At 38.4% G+C, this 16,879-nt stretch overlaps 1 protein-coding gene across 3 annotated transcripts in view; it reads left to right on the top strand.

The window, feature by feature from the left end:
* Nucleotides 1-16,879, top strand: part of palld (palladin, cytoskeletal associated protein) — a 104,214-nt gene that overhangs the window by 32,343 nt on the left and 54,992 nt on the right. The gene's annotated exons all lie outside the window — the stretch shown is intronic.

Genomic DNA, 16,879 nt, shown 5'->3' with positions numbered 1-16,879 from the left:
CTGTACTACCACTTTCCACTTATCACCTGATCATGTCTTTAATTCATGATTATTCAAATTGTATTTTGGTTTTCAATTTTGCATTTTTTTCAAGTGCTGTTACAGTATTTTATCAAAAGATGTATAATTTTGTGCTGAGATTTTTGTATAAAAATACCTCCCATTTATGCCTTTATGACTTTTTATGACTTTTTTTTTTGTTGTGTTGTCCTCGTTTTAGTACTGTGAGCTTTCCCTTTTTTATCATGAAGATTTGTTGGTATGATCACATGCAAATCAGGTGTGTTGTGTTTGTGCCTGGTAATTTCTAAAAGCTTTGTAAATGTTTAGTTAAGTTTGGCTTCCACAAACATGTTAAGGGGTAGGGGGGGTAAGGGGTGTTACAGGATCCTTGTGAATTTGTGACTGGCATGACCGCAGATTTACTTTATGGATTGCAACTATTTTGATCTGTGCACATGATGTGCTCACAGTTGTACAAAACAAACAAGACAAATTGCATGTGGCTGTAGAATCCCTATGCTTGTAAACGGTGAGTATTAGAGTTACAATAGCTTTCCTGTCTTAAGTAACTTCTTTTTCTAATCAACAAGACTTCAGAACTCACTTTGATTTTTGTTTTCCTATGTAACTGTTGTTTTTGAAATTCTCAAACTATCTGCGGTTTCTGAAATACTCATACCAGGCACCAAAAATCAGCCTCGGACAAAGACACAGAGATCACAGATACTGGTGTCTGATATCTGCATGGTTTGGTGTACTGTACTACTGCCACATGATTGGCTGATTAGAGAACTGCTCTAATTTGGAGTTATCACTTTCACATATGGTGATTGATGTTGAACTCAACAATTCTTTTTTTCTTCTTCTTCTTCTTCTTCTTCTACTTCTTCTACTTCTTTCGGCTTCTCCCATTAGGGGTCGCCACAGTTGATCATCCGTCTCCTTACCCCTCTGTCCTCTACATCTGCCTCTTTCAACCCAACTACCTGCATGTCTTCCCTCACCACATCCATAAACCTCCTCCTTGGACTTTCTCTTGTCCTCCTTCCTGGTGGCTCCATTCTCAGAATTCTCCTACCGATATACCCCATGTCCCTCCTCTGCACATGTCCAAACCATCTCAATCTCGCCTCCCTCACCTTGTCTCCAAAACGTCCTACATGCGCTGTCCCTCTAATGAACTAATTTCTAATCCTGTCCACCCTCGTCACTCCCAAACGAAAACCTCAACATCTTCAGCTCTGCTACCTCCAGCTCCACCTCCTGTCTTTTACTTAATGCCACTGTCTCTAAACCATACAACATTGCAGGTCTCACCACAGTCCGATAAACTTTCCCTTTCACTTTTGCAGATACTCTTCTATTACAAATCTCTGCTATCACTCTGCTATCACTCTTCTCCACCCAGTCCCCCCTGCCCGCACTCATTTTCTTCACTTCTCTAACACACTCTCCATTACTTTGTAATGCAGTCTGTCCAGTCTGTCGTTCCTACTGCACACATCACTGCTGTCACACTGTCCTCATACATGTCCATACTTCTCTGACACACCTGACTTCCTCATACATTACCACAACTTCTCTCTTGGCACCCGGTCATACACTTTCTCTAAATCCACATACACACAATTAAACTTCTTCTGACCTTCTCTATACTTCTCCGTCAACATTCTCAAAGCAATAATGCATCTGTGGTGCTCTTCCTCGGCATGAAACCATACTGTTGCTCACAGATGGTCACCTCTTCTCTCAGCCTGGCTTCCACTACTCTTTCCTATAACTTCATGGTGTTTTGGCCCCAGCATAGTAATCTTGGTAGTTGATAAGTATGTCGAATATTATATGCATTGTACTTCTAAGAGCAGTTGTATAACATTTTCTTATAATTCAGCAAAGATAAAAAAAATCATTTAATCGTTTAAATCATAACTCATTGTTAAAGCTTGTGCCATTTGTGATATTTCAAAGCTTTGAGAACAAACTTTACCAAAACATTTCCTCCTATAATTTGTCATGAAAAAGGAAAAGAACAGATCCACTCTGTCGAGATTTCATCATTATGCGACGCTTCACCATGATGAATGATGTGTTTAATTTTTGAGGTCTGCACTTGTCTGTACTGTATCGCAGATTTGAATGTTTAGTTTTTTGGGTTTATTTACATCCTGGAGGCTTTTTAGAGGTCGGGGTGTTTAGCGTTCCTGGAGTAGCCAGAGATTTTGTTTTTGTTTGCGTGGTCCCTTTTTCCTACGGATGTGGAGGTTGTCATGGGGATTTCAAAAAGCATCATGCGAGGGTTGCGTGAGGTGCTTTTATAAGAGTTTGATTGTATCACTTTTAATGATTAGAGGCAGAGATTCACAATTCATAGTTAAGAACATCGCTAAGACATATTTGGTGCCACAGACCAGTTTCCTGTTATGCAAACTTTTATGATAAGCAAATCCGTTTCAGTTGCAAGTTGCAAGGGTCTCCCACCTTTTTTTACACAATGGATTAGTTTTATTTTTAATTATATTTCCACGGACTGACTGTTAAGGTGTGTATGGGTGGGTTGGATTGTTTTTCCATTGAAAATAATCCAGTGGTTCGTCTCTCAATGCAAGATGCAATGGCAATTTTGAGGGCTTCATTCATACATTAGCTAATGTATCTCTACATGTTACACACACATGGAGTTTGGAGCAAGACCAATTTGAGGCATGTAGGTTAAAACGGTTATGTAAATAATTTGCTAAACCTATTGCAAGTATGGATTTAATTTTGCACGTTTTAATATTAACTGCTAATGCTTTATGCTGTTAAATACACAATGGGTTGAGTGACATGACACAGATCAGGTGTTTGACTCACCAGATCAGTGCAATGTCTTCAGACATCTTGACAGAATCTGTATTTTTGTACAAATAGAGTCAAAGTGTGAGTGTCAAAGAAGGCAGATACTTAGTGCTGGAAAAAGTGGGCTTTGAATAAAAATGCTATATCATGTTTGCTTCAAACCATGCCACATGGTTCAGTAATCTTATAGAGATGTATTTATGTGGTATGTGAAATTGTATATCCAATACTTTAACTGTAAACAAGTGTGGCAACATGCTCTTCTGCATGAGCAGTTCCAATTTCTAAATCATGGAAATGAGTATTACACGGTAAAGTTGAGTAAGTTCAGATGATGTTAAACTGGCGTTAACCATAAAGGCATGGACATGATCTGATACAAATCTCTAATAGACTGTGGAATTCAAATGCTAATCATTGTTTTAATAAAGATATAGAAAGGTAGAGGTAGTAAAACTTAATTTAAAATGTAATATGCAAAATGGCAATGCATTTCTGTGTAAGTTGGCAGATAAGGAATAAGGCAAAAGAAAAAACCTAAGTGATTTCTCTAAGATGTAAGGTTTTCTCAACAATGAGGCTGCAAAACTGTTGCTTAATGGATGTTTTTTGTTTTGTGCACCTTCCTGTATAACTGTTGTTTTTTAAATTCTCAGACAATCAGTTGTTTCTGAAATAATCACACCAGACACCAACAATCACACATGGTCAGTCACAGAAGTATCTGCATGATTTAGTACATTGTACTACTGCCATATGTTTAGCTGATTGGAAAACTGCTCTAATTTTGAGTTAATCTAAGACATATAGAAATTGATGCTGAACAAATTTTTTTTTTTAATTACTCAGAATTAACTGATGATATAAAAGTGGATGCGCTCATCCACAGCGTGCACTATATTAGACTGACCCCAGTTTATGATTAATCTTGGCAATTTATAAGGCTGTCTAATAGCTATGATTGCACGATGCTGATATGGCAGTGATATCAACATTAACGCTAAGTGCTCAGTGCTGTAACCGCTGCGGAATTTACTGTGTTAGTCAGTGGCTGTAATTAAACAAGAGGTTTGGGCCATCTGTCTGACAGAGACCAGGTGCTGCTACTCCTCTTTTAGACTTTTACCGAGGTGCCTATTTTAACCTGAGACCCAAGGGGTTGGGGGAGGACGAGGGGCACCTGTGGACACAACTACATATAAAATCAGGATTATGCATAAGTATTCTTTATACGCACATACTATACACTCTATATCCCCTCTATATGCAAATATATACTGTATGAAATAATCTGAAGCCAATTTTACTAAAACTACATATAAATAATTGTTTATGCATTATTTACAACATACACTCATCATTTACCTTTACAGGATACAAATTTTCTACGTCGCTGTATAAGAATTTTTATATAAAGTATTTGTCTCGAAACATTGTCTTATTTGACAACTGATATAAAAACACCTATATTCAAAAGGACTAAGTATTTATGTCTTAGTTGGGGACAGCTAGGAATAACTGACAGTCTTGACCTTGTGGTTCCCCATAAAAAAAAAACCAACCAACTATCCAAACAAACAAACAAGCAAACAACCACAGCCAAACAATAAAACAAACAACCAAAACGACCAACCAAACACATGAACAAACAAACAAACAACTAACCACACAAACAATCAAAAAAACAACCAAGCAAACAAGCAACCAAACAACTAACCAACCAACCAACAACCGAAAAAACAACCAGCCTAACAAATGAAGAAACCATCAAATTAATAATTTGATTGAACAAAACATAAACTCATAAAAGTGCGTGTGTGTGTGTGTGTGTGTGTGTGTGTGTGTGTGTGTGTGAATGTGTGTGTGTGTGTGTGTGTGTGTGTGTGTGTGTGTGTGTGTGTGTGTGTGTGTAATGGTGGTGGTGGTGGTGGTGGTGGTGGTGGTGGTGTGTGTGTGTGTGGGGGATGTTTGAGACCCCAGCTTTCACACTGGAATGAGAAACAGAAAAGCTGTGACAGAATGAGATGGCATTCAGTTGATGAACATTGCGGCTGAACAGAGAACAGTCTAGAATAACATTCACACAAATCCCCAGTTACACTGTCCTCCATTATACTTACAGTCTTTCTGTGTGTGGATGGACAAAAGCGAACGATGTTTGTGCTAATTCAACACTGTTAATGTTCCCAGGATTAACCTTTTACACACACAAATGAGTTATGATAGTTCGACTTACAATTTTTTTATCTTACGATAGGCCAAATATTTTTTTTAAGAATAACTTTTGTGTGGCTGGCAAACTTATATTTATATGCAGTGTATGCTCCCCCCTCCACTCACACACAATATACACACAGCGCTCTACCACACGCCTGCTCCTACATACATAAAGTATTTACTGTATGGTTTATACATTATGGTAGCGCAAATTGCTCCGTTGTGCTAAATTATGTACTGTAATTTGTTAATAATTTAATACTACCCCATACTGATCACCATTCTTTAAGACTCCTAGGTACTGACTCCTGGGTAGGCTGGGCCAAATCTCAACTTTTTAAGTTATAAAGATATAAAGAAATACAAAATTTACTTCATTGCACTCTTCTAATAGGATTCTTTTTCATTCCATGTTCTAATGCTGCATACGAACAACACAGTGCTGCTGTGTGTTAAATTTTTTTTTTCCATTTTGTGTGGTTAAATGTCATCAAAACAATGCAAGTCTAGTGTTCATTAACTAAAGGTGAAGGTGTAAGCCCTGCCTCCCCTTTGCTTTTATTGGATGGGATTCTTTTGAACGAGCTTCCACAAATTCCAGTCACATTCTCAAGGTTCCTGTTGCAAAATCCATCAAAAACAATTTCAACAAAAATATCTGGCGTATAGGAATGATTGTGCGTGTTTCTAGGACGTTTCTTTCCACCACATGAGTGATGTATTTAATGTCCAAGCTGATATGATACTCAGAGGTGTCAGCTGAGGTGCTGCTGGTGGCAATAACCTGATATGGAGTTGTGTCTCTTTTGAGTGTAAGCTGCAGGGCTTTTAAATGGGTTAGAGAAATAAAGACCCAAGCTGTAGACGTGCTAATTGGTTGAGAATACAAGGGTAAAGAGAGAGAAAGAAAGAGGCCAAGGAAGTGTCAAACCAGAGGAAACAAACAACAAATGGTTCAGTAGCCCATCCCACCTACAACGCTAAAAGACTTTATTTCTTTATTTGCTGCAGTGTCAATCTTTCTCTCTCTCTCTCTCTCTCTCTCTCTCTCTCTCTCTCTCTCTCTCTCTCTCTCTCTCTTAATTTTAGTACTCCCTCCCACCCCCCTCCCTACACCACCACCTTCTGTGTGTGTGTTTCACTCACAAGCAGCACTTAAGCTGGTAGTAGGAGTGTCTTTATTCATGTGGATCAGAGTGTAGCCTAGGGACAAGTCCGCTCAAGCGTCCAGAGTGAGCGTTTCACGGATTTAGAGCCTGCACATATTCAATAACTCTTGGTTGGACGAAGAGGGCCACAGGTAAGGGTGAAACTTTCAATTCTTCTCACAGTGTCAAAACTTTTATGCTTCCAGATATGATTGTCCTTTAAATAAAAACTAATTGCATGAAAGATCACACTCATAAGCTACACTATATATATATATATATATATATATATATATATATATATATATATATATATATATATATATATATATATATTTAAAGGTACCATTGCATTGCACATATTCCCATAACCTTATAATTGTTCATGTGAGCACCCTGAGAGTACCCTGAGTGTGAGATTTGTACTATTGATGCTGCTGGAGGAAATAGAGGATCATGATTTTGATTAGACCCGGTCTGATTTCTCCACACCGTGCACAAACTGGAATGGCAGAGGTGTGGCTGGTGTCAGATTCTGCTGCGGTATTGTAGTGATGAGCAGCTCAGCTGTCAGGCACTGCTCTGTCTTCTCTTGGTGCTCGAATTTTGGATTTCAGTGCAGTGAAAGAAACTAATAAAAAGGGGTGATTCTGTAATGAAACAAAGGCCTTCATTTATCTCAAGAGTTTAAAACCTCCCTGTGATTTGTGATAAAATGTGAGTGGGGCATAAAAGGTGAATTTGGTGTGTAAAAGAAAAAAAAAAGCAGTATCCTTCCTCAAGTAACTTTTGATTCAGCAGTTGCTGGGCAGCACTGATCAGTGTTTCTATATGAGGCATCAGTGTGTGTGTGTCTCATATTTCTCCCTCTCCTGTCTGTCTCCACTTCCTCTATTCTTATCGCCTTTCCCCGACCCCCTCCCCTCTGACCCCTGACTTATGAGTGTATACGGTATCTAGTGTAGAAAATGATTTTTTATCCCTCAGATTGTGCCATAAGTCTCGTCCTCATTTGTCAGCGACTCGGACTGAAAGAAGGCACAAGAGCATATTAATCTTGGCCTGGCTACGTAAACGTCTACACTCCCTAATGTAAGCATGCGCACTCCTATGCACTGTCATCAATCAGAGATTTCACCTCTGTCCGTGTGTTAGTCTTTCTCATTAGCTCCATGGCTATTATTTGTCGGAATCATCTTTTTTCCAGATATACAATTTGACCTTCCTGCCCCTCAGGCTTTCTCGCTCTGTGTACTCAAATGATATCTGGCAGCTTACATAATGTATTATGGTTTCTGTTTTGATGGCAGTGAAGTGTAGCATAATCTTTGTGGATTATTATATACAGCTAATTTATGTTATGCTTAGGGTTAGGGACCAGGCAAATGTCTCCACAACGTCAAAAATCTTATTTATTATCTATCCTTGTGAAGACGGTTGGTAATTTGCATACACACAAATGCAGGATTATGTGATTACAGTTTTTCTCAGTTGCATTTCTCAAATCATCCTTAATACTTGCAAACCAGTAAGTGCATTTCTCAAAACAATTCCTACAAACGGCACCACACAATGATTTGCTTGTAAAAGCCTGCACATTTCTTATAATCCTTAGTTCATCTCTCAAAAGAAAGCATTTGTGTCAATAAACATCTCATTACCATTGTTCACAAACAATATCGTCAAACTGTTTAGGCATGTTGTCAATATGATGAAAAAGTTTGATACAGTACAGTGATTGAAAATGCACAATTTCTTCTGTACGACATCTATGAATTTCAACAGCACAAATGTACACGTGACTGCATGTGGGATCTGCATCAGAAATTGTAATTCTTTGTTTTGCTCAGTATGTTGCCAAGATTCACCTTTGACCTTTTTCAGATAACTAGTTGATTATTGGTTGATCTGATGCCATGCACTCGCCTTCATTAGTGACAGTCAAGATTCATTTGCAAAATTCATCAATTCAAGACACATTTACAAAAAATGTTTAAAAGAAATTTAAGCTTGACAGATTCTGACAAATGGTTTAACCATTTTGCATTTGTTGACTTTTGTAATGAACTGATGCCGAGATGTTTGGATGGTTAAAACTATTCAGGTGAGAACCAGTATATATATTTCGATCAGCATTACATAAACAACTGCTAATGTAGGAAACAGCAGACACTTGTACACGATTAATTAAATGAATGTACCAAAGCATTCGCACTTTGTTCAAAGCAACGAGAAATTGCTTTTATGATGTGCACATGTGACGACATGATGTGGAGGTTAAACAAGTCGTTTTGAGAATTTCATTTCTGTTCTGAGAAACGCTCCAAAGCAACTGAGAAAAACTGTAAGACAATTAAATCTGCACACAGTGTATACTACATGAATAACTCTATACAGAGGACATATTCCTCCCAAGCACTCACATCATTCAGTCTGTCTTGCACACATACCCACACACACATACACACACATGCTCCAGAAAAGGAGGGTGAGTGACTTGTCCTAAGTTAACCTAGCTTTCAAGCTCGGGATTGCCAAGTTACATTGTCTCAGGTTTCTGTGCCAAAGTCCTAGGAGGATGGACATCAGAAAGAAATGAAAAAAAAAAAAAGTTATCCTTCCTTTTTGTAAACATCAGTCATTATGTTTTATCAGACACCATGACACAGATGAGCTGCATATGGAATGGATTAGTACACACACACACACACACACACACACACACACACACACACACACACACACAAACACACATACATGAGTTATCGCTCTCATACAATCACAATGGGGTTATTACCATACAAAAAAGCGTGCTGCAAACACCCAATTCTCTGTATTAAACTGAATGTTTGACACATCTGTTCTTCTTCCTAAGCATGTGTATTACTGCTTTTGTCAAAACTCTCCCAAGCTCATGAATGCAGCCCTGTCCGGCTCTGACCGTGGGTGGAAACACTGCCGTGGCTCAGGCTAAACGTTTCAATGCATTTGATCTTTCATCTGAGGATGAATATGCATCGGTCCGTATTTATGGTTCGTAATTACGAGTCCTGCTTTCCTTGTTCCGCTCCGAAGCCGCTCTCGGTTCCTGCGGTTTGCACTCATGACAGGAAAAGTACTAAACCCCCGGTGGTGTATGTGCAGAGATTTTGGTTGCAGCGTGAGCGCTCATGAGCGTGACGTTGACTTGCATGTGTCTTGATGAATCTGAGGGAGGATATGGCTTTGAAGATGTGCAGTTTGTCCGGCTGTAGCGGTGTGGGTAGCGGTTACACCTAAGCCTAGGGTTGGAATTGCGAACGGTCTGATTGACAGATGTGTGCAGAGACATATAAAAAGGCACTAGTGTGCACACAGATTGCAGCAACACCCTCACTCACCTCATGGACCTCATGGACATTATTCTTATTTTCTGCTTTGCATGGAAAATTGAAATAGAAGGCTATGTCATGGCCAAACCACAGAGTCTCAAACTTCTTTCTGTTGCTTTTTCTGTTGCTGGTTCTCATGCTGGAGCACAGAACAACTTCTCAAAGTCTTATTCATACATTACCCAGTGAAAGTGAGATTAATGTGATGGTTTGGACAGTAGAGTTATGCACCTATCCCCTGGAACATTATAAACACTGACAGGTCAAGTGAATAACATTGATTATCTTGCAACAATGGCACATTTTAAGGGGTGGAATATAGTAGGCAGCAAATAAACTCAAAGTTTCAAAACCTAAAGTGTTTTGGAAGCAAAAAAAATGGGCAAGTGTAGGGATTTGAGTGACAAACTGGGTCCGGGCATCTCCAAAACAGCAGGTGTTGTGGGGTATATCCATTGGTGATAAATACCAGCTTTGGAAAGAGTAATAAAGTGTTCTTTTCAAGTATTCTCAAAGTATTGTTCTTCAATTAAATTTTACTTAAGTACAAGTACTGGTCTAAAAATCTACTTAAATAAAACTTATATACTGACCCCTGTTCATTATTCAAAACTCCTACAATGGATCAGAAATGGTGCCCTGGTCTAATGAATGAAGTTTTTATTTACATCATGTAGAGAAGAATAGAATTTTTGCCAGTGGTGTTGGATTTCTGACTTTGGAAAAAGGTGAGCTGGTTTAGGCAGTGTGATACTCTGGGCAAAGTTCTGATGGGAAACATCAGGTCCTGGCATTCATGTAGATGTTACTTTGACACATACCACCTACCAAAACATTGTTGCACCCCTTCATAGAAACTATATTCCTTAATGGCTGTTGCCTCTTCTAACACAATAATGCTCCCTACAAAAATTGTTCACGAACATGACAAAGTGTATCAGAGTGTTAACTGCTAACATCATGATGATAGATACCACAGCACACCCTTAGAGGTTTTGTGGAGTCCAGGCCATGACAAGTCAGAGCTGTTTTGTTGGCACAAGGGCAACCTACAGTATACACTCACAGGCAGGTAGTTTTAATGTTATGGCTGATAATTACCTCCTTTTAAATGCAACACAAGCCCTCTTCACTATTTAACTCAGTGTGTCTTAAGCAGGCTTGATGAAGCATCATGTGCCCTTTAATCGGCAGTAATGATGTGAAGGTAAAGGAGTAATCTAAAGGTCAGTAAGCACTTTGGAGGAGAAAGTCTACTAGGCTTTGAAGCCTGCAATATGGGTAAAAAGTCGTATAACTAAGAATGACCATGTTTATTATGATAATTTGAGTTGCTATACTTTGCTGTACTTGAATAAATAAAACCAGCTCTGTCGAGATATGATTGATATAGGTTGGAGTAGAAGATCTTGAGTGGCCTGCTATTAAGCTCTGACCTCAACACTATTGAACATATTTCACCCTTACCCTCACCTACATCATTACCTGACTTTTCTAACACCCTCATAGCTGACATCTCCACAAGTACATTCCAAAATCTAGTGAAACATCTTCCCAGAAGAGTGGAGGTTATTATAACAACAAATGGGGACAAAATGTGGAATGGGATGTCAAAAAGCACACAACAATTATATGGTCAAGTGTCCAAAAATCATTTGTCCATATAGTGCAGTTTAATGTGCAATTTAAATAAGTAGATTAAATAATAGTTGACTAATCTACCAGTCTTTCCAGGTATTTGATACAAGCATATCGGAAACTAACATACTTTTTGAACCTCTTATTGGGTGTATAGTAATATCCTTGTAGTAAATCGGATAGTGTAAGTGATATAGTGACAAATCTGAACACAATGTGTTGAGATCTATTGAAACTGAAGTGGAGACATGAGACTGCGGATGTCTTTTGTCTCAGAAGGAAACTTGAGAGAAAAAAGATGTAATTAGAAGAGTTCTTTTACTGTATATGTTTTATTTCCCATCTGTCTTAGAGGATCTGTGAGGATAATGCTGAAATTTTCATTTAGACTTCAAAAACTTCAAGAAGCTCCCATGGAAAATTATTCATCCTGTCTGACAGGCGTGTTGGATTTCTGCAAAGTTTTTGGTGTAAATAATACTGTAGTCTGTTGAGTCTTGTTGCTGTGGCAAGCCATCTCCTTCCTCATGGATTACAGGCGTGGTCAGGCGGCATGTGGAAACACTTACAGCAGTCTTGGAGTTGCTAATTAGTGCTAACTTTTAAATACCAGACTCATTATAGTGATCAGTAGGCAATAGAGCATGGGGTCAGTCTAAGAGAGTGTATAGGAAGAAACACAAGCTTATAGAGTGTGTAGAGCACAAAAGTCTACTTTCTTGATCAGGTTTCAACCGCTATGAACAGACAAAGTGTAGACAAAAGATGAGCCAGTCTGTGATGAAGAGAAATGAGCTGAGACTCACTCTAAATACAGCTCAAAGAGGATGAAAGAAAGAGCTGTGAGAAGAATGTCTTCGATGCCTGATTGATGGAGAGGCATGCGAGAGCGCTTTCTCTTTGTTCTCTGCTCCTGGTCTAATCAGAGAAGGGATCTGAAACCACACAACTTTTTGCGGCCGGACTTTAAGCAAACAAAATCTTCACCGCCCTCACATGCTGTATTTTACTGTATGAATGAGTCACGATTCTGTTTCGCATTAGAACGAGCATGTCAGGAAGTGAGACGGGAGAATGACAACACTTGAAAATGTGTGCCTCCGACCTTCAATTCAGTAATTGGATGGCGATCAATTAATACTAATTATTAGAAGGAATATTTAAGAAATTCGAAAACACTTTAGCCTGTAATATTAATGCCTGAATTAATGTCCGAATTTAGTGCTATATCATGTCTGAACACAGATTTCTAACATCGCTGGGATATGTGAAGAAAGAATTTCACTATGCTGTAATGTACATGTGACAAATACATCTATTGTATATTCTACTTCATTAAGTCATGCACTAATCACGAAATAACCTTAACTATAACGAGTCTTAAAAATTTCTGTACTCTAATTCATGTTAGTTTATAGTTTATGTCTTGTTAATGTATTATTTAACACTTATGACCTAAATGCCCTTCAAGAAAGAATATCCATTAATTGTGCCTAATTCCAGATTGTAATATAATGTGCCGTATGCAACCCCTGTCCACAAATATCACTGGATTGTGTTGGAACACTTCTATAGAAAATTCCATTTAATTGAATTAATTTGTATGTGTAAACCTCTTTTAACAGTGGACATTGAATCAAAGCAGCTTTACAGAGATTAAGAGGATATAAAGTTGTATAAAAGAATGTATAAGTTTAGTGCATGTAAGTGAGTGAGTCAGTGGCGACTGTGGCAAGGAAAAGAGAGAAGTTTGAGGATGTATTTGGACTGTAATTAATATCATAAGGTCTACTAAAATGGCTCAGGACCACAGGCGTGAACACGTGGACACCTCAACAATAATGGAACTTTGATGAATGGACATTTGGTGTTGACGAGGATTAGGTTCCCTTTTGAGTCTGGTTCCTCTCAAGGTTTCTTCTTCATACCATCTCAGGGATTTTTTTTCCTTGACACATTCGGCACTGGCTCGCTTATTGGGGATAAATTTACACACCAAAATTATACATTCTTTTATACAACTTTATACAATCTTTATATCTGTAAAGCTGCTTTGAGACACTGTCCACTGTTACCAGAGCTCTACAAATAAAAACCATTTAAATTGAATTAGACTTTTAGTGTTCGTCACAAGAGATGCAATAGCTTTTCTACAATCTCCAATGCCATTAGCCACCAGTTACAGCAGCTGTACTGAGGCCTCTCTCTTAAGAAGATGCTGAGTTATTTTCAGAGTGGTTTTACATTCAAAGCCAAATGGTGGCTCTTACCAAAAGGTCTCTCTGTGGCATTGGATGGGGATTTGTAATATAATGTGTCACAGCTGAAACACTTCCAAATGTCCTTGTACTCATGAGGAGCCTTCAATTTTTTCTTTTGTTAATTAGACTGGTCTTCATCATGTTAATGTTTGAAAAAGTGTCAGTGCTTTGGAGGATAAATAGTTATAAAAATACCACTGGTGATGTCCCCATAATTTCCCAGAAATTGTACAAGACCTAGTAAAAGTCTTTTGAAATTATGGGGCTATGGCAAAAAGAAAATGTCAGTTAACCACATCAGACTTCCTGGGATATGGATTCGGGCTCGCATTCCTGATGAATTGCTGTTTTTCTGTCCACAGTGCAATGTGTGAAGTCTGTAAAACACTGAATGGAAACATTAAGATATGATATGAATTTTTGTCCTTGCTTAATTAACAAGTTTTCTATTAAAAGTGAGTGCTTACAGCTGCTATCAGGAAAATCCCCATATAAAATATATGTATATTGCTTATATATTTTATTATATTAAATAAAAATTGCTGTCAAAATGGTTCGCTGGCTGGTAGGGATGTATGATTCCGAAGCAAATGTGTTAATAGGACATAGGTGTCGGCCTGAGGTGTGGAAATGACATGATGGTGTAAGGAATATGAGCCAAACCAAATGGTTATGTCCACGATATTTACAAGAGTTTTTCCAAGATGCTGTGGAATGTGTGAAACACACGCTCCCTGCTTGAGAAATGGAGAAAAGATATGTCAAAAATCTCTTTACACTCTTTGCAGATCATCAGGAAACAAACTTGAAATGGATTAACTATGCACATAAAGTTTGATAGAGGAAAATGAAAACCTGACCCGAACTACGCCACGTTGTTGAGCTTCTTTATAGACGTCTGAATAATGTTCTGGAATTTTCTTGAGCTCTGCCAATTCTTCAAACAGCTGTTTTGTCGGCTCTTAGGCTTACAGCAGGGCAAAGAATAGCTTTAAGTGTTTGCGTTTGTGTGTGTGTGTGTGTGTGTGGTGTGTGTGTGTGTGTGTGAAGGGTACAGGATACTCTGCTTCCCGTAAGTATTAGTTCTTGTACCCTTGGGGTGTATCGGAGAGTTCTACACAAAAAAAGCCATCTGAGGTCATGGGTTCATGTTCACGTGAGCTAGAGTGTGTATGTCTGTGCATGAATGTCTGTCTGAATGAGAGTAAAGCATGCTTGCTCTCACTCTGTCCTTCATGATTCTCAGACCTATGCGTCACGCCAAAGTGCGGAGTCTCCCAGGCATGAGTGTGTGAGACACCTGGATGTTTTTCACTGCCATCTGCACACATAAACTACATAAGCTTGTCACTGTCTGAATATCAATCAAATGTGTCATGACTAAGCATGGTTACCTGTCAGAGTGAATAAAATGCTCAAATTCAACTCAAAGACAGAGGGAAAAACCACAGTATAGGCGGAAAACCGCAGGCATTAGCCTTTTGAGTGAAGGGTAATTGTCAGCACAGCTGGTGGGACATTAAGAAAGCTTGGTAAAGTTCAGTCTAGCATAATCAGCTTCTATCAGACGGTTTTCTCCAGGCTTTCCAGGTGAGACAACTGACATACCCTGATTTAGTCATTTGCTCTGGTCTGGTCTGATCTCAGCTACAAAATTAACAACAAAGTGGCAATATTTTAGAATCTTACCATCTTAATTAGATTTTATTCAAGGTGCTGAATAGAATTAGATTCTTGATTGGATTCCAAAATGGCACAATATGATGTTTTTAATGGTCTTAAAAACAATGAATTGGTCAGGAAATGAGCAAGAGTGAACCGAACATATAAAGTAGCATTATGGGAAAGCATTTCCAATAGATTCCTTAAAATTTTTAGGTCTCGTGTATGAACTTGAGTAGAAAATAAAAGAGTTGGTGCTGTTCCTTTGAATACTGATTAGCTTCAAACGGTTGATGAGTTGCTCAGGGATCTCGTGCAACTCAATTCAAATCATACTATAAAATATTCAAATATGACCATGATATACCTTTGTGCAATAAAAGAGGTCGAGGTAGTAGCTTAGTGGTTAAGGCATTGTATTCAAACTCATTAGTTTAAATTCCAGCCACACCATGCTGCCACTCCTGGGCTAAGGTTAATTTATATCCTTTCTTGGTAAATAGTGGCACAGTAGAGTCTCGAAAGTGTATTTGTTTCATTCTGGCTTGTTTCCTGAATATATATAACATATACATTTTGACATTGTTTTCTTGCCATCGTCGATCTTCCTTCTGAAGGGAAAATTTCAGGGAAAAGAGGGCTTAGACAAAGCTAAGACGTGTCAGGCAAACCCTAGCATAACATGAGCAAAGAACAAAAGCTTGATAAGTCAGACAAATATACAGAGTGCTAGTTCATGGTGAGTAAGTGGTTTGTGTGTGCTTATACTGTACATTCTGTCAGTGATTGAGTCTAGGTGCAAACAATAATCTGGTGTATGTGAACGTGAGAGTGTGAGAGTGTTGCGAGTCCATGGTGGTCATGTCTGCAGGCTGCAAGGTGTTCTTTTTTGTTTTTACATCATAGCATTTGGCAGATGCATTTTAGATTTATCCAGAGCGACTTATATATATTGGTGACTCATGAATTACAGTAATACAACTGAGCAGTTGAGGTAAAACTGAGCAGTAGTTGCTTGTTGTAAGTGTAATGCCTTAACCACTGAGCAACAACCCCCCCATATTGCTGATGGAATTCACCAATGATGACTTAGACATATTAATTTGCTTATTAATCTCTAATGACCTTAAAATCACTGGGAAACATGGTGATTTTGATCTTTATCTCATGCCATGTGTTTGGCAGTCTAAAAAATTGTCGATATTCATTATACTTTTCTATATTTGACTGAAGAGGACGAGCACTTTTATTTTCCACAGTCTATCTGATCTGCGCTATGCATTTGGAAATGCAAGCCAGCTGTGGTACGAGACGTGGATTTAAGACATGGAATCTGAAGTAATAGGATAAAACAGGATTAAAGTTTATTGCATCAAAACCAGTATTAAATGATAATTGTGTTCCAGATTGAGTAACTGGATTAGCATGTAAACTAAACTATAATTTAGTCAAGGATTTTATTCTTGTGATGTCAAGTTTATTAAATATGTACGTGTATGCGAAGCGTATCGGATTGAACATGTCCCCTAGATATCAGAGGTTTTGTATAAGTTAAGGCATTTGACAGACACCCTTATCCAGAGCAACTTACAGTTATTACATTTATACAACAGAGCAGGTGTGGATTAAGGGCCTTGTTTAGGGGACCAGCAGTGGCAGCTTGCCTTCTGAGGTGAGTTTTGCTTCAGCATAACGCATATTTTGTTTAAAAAGTCACCATCACCCTTTGGCTCATTAAGGA

Source organism: Silurus meridionalis, chromosome 23 (genome assembly GCF_014805685.1).
Source record: "Silurus meridionalis isolate SWU-2019-XX chromosome 23, ASM1480568v1, whole genome shotgun sequence".
NCBI classification, from domain to species: Eukaryota; Metazoa; Chordata; class Actinopteri; order Siluriformes; family Siluridae; genus Silurus; species Silurus meridionalis.
Note: the sequence above shows the minus strand (reverse complement) of the source record. Positions and strands in the feature narration are given on the sequence as shown.